At 46.1% G+C, this 11,040-nt stretch overlaps 1 pseudogene; it reads left to right on the forward strand.

Annotated features, from left to right (window-relative positions):
• The window catches only part of LOC141088590 (uncharacterized), a 31,802-nt pseudogene extending 21,539 nt beyond the window's left edge, over positions 1-10,263 (forward strand).
• The last annotated feature ends 777 nt before the right edge of the window (positions 10,264-11,040 follow it).

Raw genomic sequence — 11,040 nt, forward strand, 5'->3', positions numbered from 1 at the left:
TCAGGATCCTGCAGAGTTATACTGTCAAAAATTCCGAAAGTGGGCGGTCCTTACTACATGGAATGATAGTGTACTGGCAGCTCTCTTTCGGAAAGGTTTATCAGAGACCGTAAAAGATGTTATGGTGGGATTTCCTGTTCCCTCTGGTCTGGATGGCTCTATGTCATTAGCCATTCAAGTTGATCGGCGTTTACGTGAACGTAAAACTACACGGGAGGCGCTGCCACCTTCTGAACAAATGTCTGAACCTATGCAATGTGATGGGGTGTTGTCTAGGGCGCAACGTCAGGAGTTTAGAAGGCGTAATAAACTGTGTTTTTTCTGTGGAGACGCGTCTCATACTATTTCTGTCTGCCCTAAACGAGAGAAACATTTTGCACACACATTCGCTGTGGGCAGTATACAACCTAAGTTCCTTTTGGCAATTACTTTGATCTGCTCCTTGTCCACGTTTTCCACTACGGCTTTTGTGGATTCAGGAGCAGCTCTGAATCTGATGTATTTGGACTTTGCTAAACGCTGTGGTTTGTCCATGACGCCTCTGCAGATGCCTATTCCTTTGAGGGGTATTGATGCCACTCCTTTGGCAGAGAATAAACCCCAGTTTTGGTGATAATGCGAGTTGCCCCAGACCACCAAGAAAATTGTAAATTTTTGGTGCTGCATAATTTGCATGATACTATTGTTCTGGGTTTCCCCTGGTTGCAAACTCATAACCCAGTTTTGGATTGGAAATCTGTGTCTGTGGTGAGTTGGGGTTGTCAGTGTGTTCTTAGGGACGCTCCTGTTTTCTCCACCTCTCCTCAGTCTCATGATATTCCTGATTATCTGGCTGATTTCTCTGATGTATTTAGTGAGAGTAAGTCTGCGTCTTTGCCTCCTCATAGGAGTTATGACTGTGCAATTGAGTTGATGCCTGGGTGTAAATTTCGCAAGGGTCGGCTTTTCAAATTATCTGTACCCGAAGTTGATGCTATGCGATCCTATATTAAGGAATCGTTGGAGAAGGGTCATATTAGACCATCCTCGTCACCTTTAGGCGCTGTTTTTTTGTGGCCAAGAAAGATGGTTCATTAAGACCGTTGTTATGAGTTCATTTTCCCCTTCACCATTGAGGTCTGATGAACTCCCTCTTCTGGTGAAGGAAGGTAGTGAGGCTGATTACCAAGCGCCTGAGCTGGGAGAGGATGACTGGGCGACGGGGATCTCTGACTGGATATAAGGCAGCCAACGCCCTTCTGCCTCGCTGGTGATTTCTCTGTGGAATTCTAGGAGACCAGTCTGATTCCTGCTCCTCAAAAGCTAAGTTTTCTGCTTTGCCTTTTTGCATTTGTGTTTTGGTTTTTGTTTGCCTTGCTTTTCTGGATTCTGCCATTCCCTGCTGGGGTGAGCTAAATTCTTTTTTTGTCGGTTTGCTCTGTCTTCAGAAAATACCTGAGTACTGACATAGTCTTTTTGAAGCCTAGTGTCTTCAGTGCCTTTTTCCCTGTCAGTCTGTTGGCTCTTATTTTGATAGGGTTTTTTGCGGATTGCAGACAGCAGCTTTCCTATCCTGTCCTATCTAGTTAGCTTGGGCCCCATCATTTGCTCAGTCTATCTTTCTGTGTTAGTGTTTTTTCTTCTTGCTTCACCGTCATTATATGTTGGGGGCTGCCTATTGCTTTGGGGTCTGCTCTGGGGCAGTTTAGATTTCACTTTCTGTCTTTAGGCTTGGCAGTTCTCCGGCTGTGATCGAGGGGTCTAGGGCATCGTAGGAACCCCCCACGGCTACTGCTAGTTGTTGTTGATAGGTTCAGGGGTCTGCAATCCGATAGCTGCCAACTTCTCTGGTTTTCTGGACTTAGCTAGCATTTCTGTTTTTGCCTCCTACGGTGACTCATTCATAGCAACAGTGTATTGATTATCGTTCCCTTAACAAGATGACGGTTAAATATCAGTACCCATTACCCCTGATGTCTGATTTATTCTCCAGAGTTAAGAGTGCCTGCTGTTTTACTAAGCTTGACCTCAGGGGGGCGTATAATCTTATTCGCATCAAGCATGGGGATGAATGGAAGACGGCGTTTAATACTCCGGAGGGACATTTTGAGTACCTGCTGACCCTGTTTTGGTTAAAGGCAATGTGGAATATGAGGTAGAGAAAATATTGGATTCTCGTTTGGTCAGACGGAGACTCCAGTATTTGGTCAAATGGAAGGGTTATGGCCAGGAGGATAATTCTTGAGTCTCTGCCTCAGATATTCATGCCAATAAATTGGTTCGTGCTTTTCACCGGGCACATCCTGATCGGCCTGGTGGCGTGGATGAGGGTTCGGTGACAACTCCTCAAGGGGGGGTACTGTTATGAGCTCATTTTCTGCTGCACCAGCTGGGAGATCTCCTTCCGTTCTCCCTCTGGTGGTGACAGGAGGTGGTGAGGTTAGTTTAATTGGTAATGGTCTGCCACCTGACGAGGAGGATAATGATTTGATCTCTGGAGTATCAGACTGGATATAAGACAGCCGACGCCCTATCCTGTTGCTGGTGATTCAGTCTGTTTCTCAGGTCTTGGACTTCAGCTCTGCTCCATTCTTCTCAAGTTAAGTTTGTTTTTTGCTAATGTTCACACTTGCTCTTGTTGGTCAGCTCAGTTTTTGTGTGGTCAGCCAGCCCGGCTGGGCTGTGCTGAATCTCCACTCTGATTTATCTGTATTTGCCAATTTGCCTTTTATTAGATTAGCCTCTTTTTTGCTCTGTCTCAGAATATTTCAGAGTGCTGATATAGTGGGAGAAGTCTAGTGACTTCCGGGTTAATTTTGTTATCAGAAGTGTTGGACATTATTTTGGGTAGGGTTTTTTGGCAGATTGCAGACAGTATCTTTCCTTTCCTGTCCTTTCAAGTTAGTTTGACCCCATCGTTTGCTCAGCCTATTTTTCTGCCTTTGTTTGTGTTTTCATCTTGCTTCACCGTCAATACATGTGGGGGGCTGTCTTTCCTTTGGGGTCTTCTCTGGGGGAGTTAGTTTTCCCTTTTCTTACTTTAGGCTTATTTAGTTCTCCGGTTGTGACGAGACATCCAGGACCATCGTAGGCACGCTCCACGACTGCTGCTAGTTGTGTGTTAAGATCAGGGGATCTGCAATCTGCATAGTTACCAACCTCTCTGGTTTTCTGAGACTTAGCGTGTGTTTTTCTCCTCGGTGACCCATTCATAACAGCGAGACATGAATTGGGTCCCTTGATCGGTAAGCATCTCCCTGGGAAATCCTACCCTTGAAAAGATGGTCACCAGTGCATCAGCCACCTTATCTGCCCCGGTTGAAGACAGAGCTACTGCCTCTGGGTACCGGGTAGCGTAGTCTACCACGGTGAGAATATATTGCTTTCCGGAGCTGCTGGGGACGGCCAGCAGAACTACAATGTCCACCGCGATTCTCTGGAAAGGCTCCTCTATCACCGGCAAAGGAATAAGGCGAGCATTAAGAGCAGGCCCCGCCTTACCCACTTTTTGACAGGTGCCACAGGAGCGGCAGTATTGTGTTACATCTGTCCCCATCTTGGGCCAATAGAAGTGTTGAGACAGCCGTGCCTTTGTTTTGCTGATCCCCAAGTGTCCATCGAGTGGAATCTCATGGGCAATCCGCAACAACTCAGTTCTGAACTGCAGGGGGACTACCAGCTGTCTTTCCCTCAACCACTCCTTTTGAGAATCTCTGGGTACTGTCTCCCGGTACAACCTTCCTCGTTCCCAGAACACCCTCTCCTTATCAGGCTCGGAGGTAGGCATCTCGGCGAGGTGTCTCAATTTCTCCAGGCTCGCATCTGAGTGCAGAGCAGCCTGGAACTCCTTGCTGGAGGCTGCCAGAAGTGATGTCAGGGTTCCTTCCTTACTGGGACCCACTGGAACCTGCTCTGGGTTCACCTCTGGTTCAGTCTCTCCTGTAGCAGAAGAGGGTCCAGAAGACAGGGCGCTATTGGCGATCTGGGCACTCTGACTGCGTGTGACAGCTGCTATGTATGCTGTCTCCCTTGGGATTTCTACAGACCCACCAGTCGGTGCTGCTATGGGCTCTACCTCCCCATCCACCCCCAACACTTCAGGAGCAGTGCTACTTATGGGCCAGTTACCTTCCTCGGTGGCACTGGTCAGTTGCATGGCATTACTTTCCTCATGGTTCCCATGCACCTCCCCATTTCCTTGAGCACCGTTGCTTGCTCCTGCCAGGGGTTCCTCAGCCATCTCACTCCGCAGAGTGACGTGGCTGAGCCCTTCGGTACCTGTGGACACATCTACCATTTCAAAGAAATGGTTAACAGGTCCAGTCGGCACAGATACATCATCATCTTTATCATCATTCCTAGGAAAAGAATGGTTATCAGATTTCTTTGGTACAGTTACATCACCATGAGCATCATTCCTGGGGAAAAAATGGTTGTTAGTTGCATCATTACTCATCAAGTCATTAGCAGGTAACACATTCAGATTCCCGTTATCATCATCATCATCACCAGGGTTAACGTTATCCTTATTATCAGACTGGGAAGGGGTGTCAGGCACGTAGTATGCAACCATCCTCCCCAAGTCAGTCCCCAATAAAACATCAGTGGGCAGGTTTTCAGACACTCCCACTTCCCTCAACCCGCTCCCAGGGCCCCAATCAAGGAATACCCGGGCCACTGGCAAGGGACAGCGGGTACCCCCGATCCCGGTGACAGTCAGGGTTTTCCCCTCAACAAACTCTTCAGGGGCCGCCAGTCCAGGATGGATGAGGGTTCGTTCAGTCCTGGTGTCCTTGAGGCCTGTAGCAAGACGGGCCCCCACCTGGACGGGTTGAACGTTGTCGTCAATCCTCCCAACCACACCTCCCACCAACAGAACAGAGGCGTTGGGCCCAGAGGCCTTGGCTGGGGGGTCTTCGGCTTTTCCGGACAGGTGTAACTAATGTGACCAGTCCGATTGCAGTTGTAACACTGGCGACTGTCAGTAGTAGGCCTGGTTTTGGCGACAGGGACAGGGCCTCCGGAGGGTCGGATAGCTGGGGCACTGGGATTGGTTGCAGGCTTACCCCCTCTCCAGGTGGTGGTGACTGGCCTCCGCGTCTCTGGCTTCCTGTTGGACTCATAGTTGTCGGCGATCTGCGCCGCTTTGTCCGCATTCATTGGTTCGCGGTCCAGGATGAACTGTCGGACCTCAGCTGGGCAGAGATGCAGGAACTGGTCTTTGATCATCAGGTCCCGTAGCAGCTCAAAGGAATCAACAGACAGTCCTTGGATCCACTGGTCAAAGTGGGTCCTGAGTCCTTGCACCACATCGCTATAGCTATCGTGTGGGCCACGTTGGAGGTTCCGGAACTTCCTTCGGTATACCTCATGTGTCAGCCGGTATTTGGCGATCAGAGCCTGCTTTATGGCGTCATAGTCATCATCGTCTTCTGGCGGAAGAGAAGCGAATGCCTCCAGAGCTTTGCCTTTCAGCCCTGAGGTCATGTACCTGGCCCATTGTGCTCTAGGCAGCTGGTACTGTCTGCAGGTTTTCTCAAAGGCCCGCAGAAATGTGTCCAAGTCCCCGTCCTTTTCCATTATGGGAAAATTCTCTGGCCGGGGTTTAGGACTCTGGACGCTGCTGGGCTCACTGCTTCGGGCTGTTTAGTTTCAATTAAGGTGTCACGAAAGCACGCCGCTGCCCCCAAATTGTCACGATCCCACCACTGGCACCAGTATGTCAGCGGACGGAGGGATGTGACGCAGTGTCGGCACACGGCTATCACAGGCACAGTGGGGGCTTATCTTAGTTATCCCGCCACTGGTACCATGTGACAAAAATATACAGCAAGCTAATCTCGCTCTAACAATTTACCGCAGGGGGGTTATTTTGGATGCCCCACCACTGCTAACAACCTTCCAAGAACTGCGGGGATTTATGAATATCCCACCTTCTCAGTTCCATTTTGGAACTCGCAGCTCTCCGGCGCCCCCCTTTACCCTCAGGTCAGTCAGGGAACTGCACCTAGGATAATTAGTCGCCGGATGGGCTGCTTGTTGTGACCGGGCAATTAGACTACTGCAGTAAGAGAATTATCAATGCTCCGGCCGCGGCCAACTCATCCAGCATTATAAGACCCTTCCGGACTGCCAACTAGCCTAACCAACCGAACACACCACGCTGCCACCAGCCACACTTCACTTATTCAAAGAGTTAATTAAGAGGGTCTGTGGCAAACCCCCAAACTAGTAGCGATTATCTAACAAAGGCGCATAGTTCGTTTCTTAGAGCATGAAGGCAGACTGATAAATTTTATCATTTATTCCCAAAATGTGGGCAGTGATTACACAGATAAAAATTGTTATAAATTGAGACATTAAATATGTACAATGCAAATATATAAAAATAACAGGGATGAAAGCAGAAAGTACACTTACATGTGCTTAGTTGGTATTAGGCAACCCATGTGGCTGGGGGATGGGCCGCAACCAGACATCCCAAGACATCGGCAGATCTTTCTAGCAGGGCATCTGCAGCTCAAACTGAAGCACTGTACGGGAGGGGTACCTTATAGCCCAGAGTCTGTGACCTCACGAAAGGGGCGGTCTGGTGAGGTCCAACCCCCCTACTCTCCAAGTTGAAATTTTACTAAAAACTTACAATATCCATATCTTAACGAGGGAGGCTCGTATAAACTCGTATAAAGCTGTCTTATATCCAGTCTGATACTCCAGAGATCCAGTCGTTATCTTCCTCATCAGGTGGCAGATCACTACCACTTAAACCAACCGCACTACCTCCTGTCACCACCAGAGGGAGAACGGAAGGGGAACTCTCAACTGTTGGAGCAGAAAATGAGTTCATGACACAACCCCCCTACTCTCCAAGTTGAAATTTTACTAAAAACTTATAATATCCATATCTTAATGAGGGAGGCTCGTATAAACTCACCAAGGGTATCATTGTTTGTAGTTTATCGAATACAATAAAACAACATCAAGCATGCCATAATTAGGACACTCCATTTGGGAGCAATCCATATCTCAGTTTCTGGAGGGATCAGAGCCATGAAAATTAGAGGTTAGACAAGCTGGCTTCGTGCCCTCCACAGAAATGTAATTATTATATCTCTGTGATGTATGATTTTTGCAATATGACTTGTTTCAATACTTCCCATATACATGCATCCAGCTTCATTGCCAGAACAAAGAAATCCTTTCCCTTAACTAATTAACATTCTTTTCTGTGGAGAGAGGCCAAATGCTTGTAGCAGGAAGTGTCCTATTACAGATCCAGGCAGAGAGCAGCAAACAGGGGGGAAGGGGGGAATTGCTGCAGCTATGTGACAAGCTGATTTTCTCATCAGAGTGAAATGGGAGATTTCTAGAATGTTCTAGAAACATCATACTTTACTTAACATACATATCTTACAGTACATTACATAAGGTGACAAGTATTTGGCAGCTATAATAAAGAAAAATAAACATTATAGATTAAGGGATATATTTGATGAGTTTTGCGTCCTTCATGGAACAAATACAACTTGCACAAAACTGATGTAGTTCTCGTAGTGTATTGTCATGTACTGTCACCAAAACCACCTTTAGTTTATGAATGCATCACTAGAACTTCATGAATACATCAACAGACCCATCATCAGTACATGACTACATCACCAGAACCACCATAAGTGAATTAATAAGTCACCAAAACCATTATCAGTACATGAATGCATCATCAGAAACAAAAGTACATTAATACATCACTAGAAATACAAGTGCTTGAATACAAGTACCACGTTTAGTACAATGATCAACTTTAATGTCAAGTCAGCCCATAAACAATTGTATCGCTTGAACCTACAATGGTAAGGAGATACTGGAAGTTATTGTTACCAGCCATCATCAGGCTGTGGACCATACAGGAAGCACAGTACTGATGAGACACTGTCAGTATCACAAATAATTATTTACATCCGTATACCGTATGTATAGATAACATCTTCTTTGCAACTGCATCTTTCTTTTCATCTCCATATTTTCTAGATAGTATGATGACTTTTCACATCCATACTCCATAGCTGTTCTCTGCAGACCTCCTTCTTCTCTGGTCTTTTGCAGTACATCCCAACACAGTGCCCTTAAAAATACAAGTATTATTAAAATGTCCACTGCATAAAAATATGAGTCCATACTGTTCCCTAAATAAGCCTTCTATGGTACATGGTCTCCACACTGTCTGCCATTATCAGCTATGGGTATCCACTCTCTAATTTTCCATTATATTCTCTATTTCTCCACACAGTCCCCCAGCCAATCTGACCTCTCTCCATATTATGCCCCCATTTCACGCTGTCCCCTCTCCATATCCATTCTGTTTCCCCTCTTCACAATATGCCCTCATATTGCCTACCACACTACCCTCTTGAAACTATAACCACTCCTCACACTGTCTACCTACATAGTATGATGGTCACAACAGCTGCACATACGGTATGATATCCACAACAACCCCCCAGTATTTAGTAAGGTCACCACAGCCCCCTATATATAGTATGATATCCACCACGGCCCCCCATATATAGTATAGTCATCACAGTCCCCTCACTTATAGTATGATGTTCACCACATGCCTCCATATATAGTATGATGTCCACCTCAGCCCCCCATATATAGTATGGTGTCCAAAACAGTCCCCTATGTATAGTATGATGGCTTCCATGGCACCCCTTTCAGTATTATCACCCCAAAAGCACCCCACATATAATTATATTCATCACATCCCCTTATCTAGTATGGTCAGCACGGCCCCCAGTATAATGTGAGCCACAGCTCCATGTATAGTATGGTTAGTGCAGTTCCTCATATACTTTGATATCCTCTGTACAGCCCCCATTTTCAGCCATTTTACACAGACCCTCATCTCATCACCCCCTGTAAAGCCCCTCATTTCATGGCCCCCCTGCACAGCCCCTCATCTCCTGCCCCCCTGCACAGCCCCTTATTTCATGTCCCCTCCTGCACAGGCCCCCTGCACAGCCCCTCATCTTTTGCCCCACCTGCACAGCCCTTCATCTCCTGACCCCCATACAGCTTTTCATCTCATATTCCCCTGCACAGCCCCTCATGTCATGACCCTCTGCATAGCTCCTCATCTCATAGTCCCCCCTGCACAGCTCTTCATTTCTTGACCCTCTGCATAGCTCCTCATCTCATAGCCCCCCCGATACTGCACTTCATTCATCACATGGTCCCTCGTATAGCATGTGCAAACAGTGCCGTAACTATAAACTTCATGGCCCCGGGGCAAAACTTCATAGTGGGGCCCCTCAACATTTCAAATACTAGAGGGTGTGTGGAACATGGTGAAGCCTGCTACGCATTGTTGTATACAACACACAGGCTTCACCACTTTCTGCAAGACCTTTAATAGATTTTGTTTATGATGCAAGTTTTAGAAGTTAAATATTCAGTGAATATGTTTGGAAAATTAATAAGGTGTATAATAATTCCAAATATACAATTTTCAAATAACTGTATATGTTTATTAAATACTAGATTAAGGCCCGATGCTATTGCATGGGGAGGATAGTGACACACCTCTTGCCATGTTAACCCTCAACACACACACCTCCTCAACACACACTCCTCTCACCTTTCACCATCTCCACTCACGATCCCCGACATCTTCTTCCGCCGGCGCCATCCTGGATCCAGACGTCATCCATGCCAGCGACATGTTCTTGCGGTGACGCCATCGTGAGTATCGTGAAATCCCGCGATACTCAAGATGGCGTCGCCGCAAGAACATGTCGCTGGCGTGGACAACGTCTGGATCCAGGATGGCGCCGGCGGAAGAAGATGTCGGGGATCGTGGAGCAGCGGCAATGACGGTGTGAGTATGAGAGAAGGAGTGAGAGAAAGGGTCGCATGTGGATTGAAAGTGAGTGGACGTGAGTGGAGATGGTGAAAGGTGAGAGGAGTGTGTGTTGAGGAGGTGTGTGTTGAGGAGGAGTGGTGTGTTGAGGGTTAACATGGCAAGAGGTGTGCTCTGACGTCACCAGTTACAACTGGATGGAAGTTGTTACAACCCGGAAGCTGCTTAGCGCATTTATTATTATAGATTAAGTAGTTTTAAACAGTATATATTTAAACTTTGTTCACTTAAACATAACATTACTTAAACATTACCAATTTGTTCAGTTTTAAACAGCTACTTAAACATTTCCTAACTTTCAGAGAAGCGAATTCATCAATTACTTTGTCAAAGTTGATCTGTTGAGCTCGATCATTCTCAATTGAAAGTAAAGCTACGCTGCTGATTCTTTCTTGAGCCAGAGTACTTCTCAAGTAGTTTTTTATGAGTTTAAGCTTAGAGAAGGATCGTTCAGCCTTAGACACAGTCACAGGAACAGTCAAATACATGATGCACGCTGTGCAAACGTCTGGATAGCTTGATGAAAGTGAAGAATGCTCAACTATTAGGAAATCAGCAAATTTCTTAACACTTTTCATTTTTTCCAGTTGCTTTTGAAACAAATTTTTTACTGAAAATAACTGTGAAGGAAAGGCTGGAGTTACATCATCTGCAAACTTGTTAACAAAATCAACAGCTTTTTTGTGAATATCACTTTCACTTGCACTGGCCAAAAAATCAGGTTGTATTACTTCATAAGAGTCAATAACAGCTTTCATCCCTTCAAAGCGGCGATGAAGTTGAGTACAAAGTGTGTCTACCATTGGATAGAACACAGTAACTCGGAAACAAGTTTTTAGGTCTGCTAATCTCTCGCCTTCACACAACTCATCAAAGTGTTTCTTCACTTTCCTTACTCTGTTCTGGTGAAATTCATTTTTTATTCCCCATCAACTACACACATCTGATGCTTTAGAAACAAGAGCTTCGAACCTTTCACGCATTTCGGTTATCTTTAACAATGCATTACCCAATAACTCATATGCAGACAAGAGGTCCATGGTTTCAGATTGTAAGGATTTCGATACGAGGTTGAGAGTCTCTAAGACTTCACACTGCACAACCAAAAGTAATACAAAATCAAAACTTTCAAGTTTGTTCTT

Source organism: Dendrobates tinctorius, unplaced genomic scaffold (genome assembly GCF_039654945.1).
Source record: "Dendrobates tinctorius isolate UK_male_01 unplaced genomic scaffold, ASM3965494v1 ptg000039l, whole genome shotgun sequence".
In the NCBI taxonomy this organism is placed as follows: domain Eukaryota; kingdom Metazoa; phylum Chordata; class Amphibia; order Anura; family Dendrobatidae; genus Dendrobates; species Dendrobates tinctorius.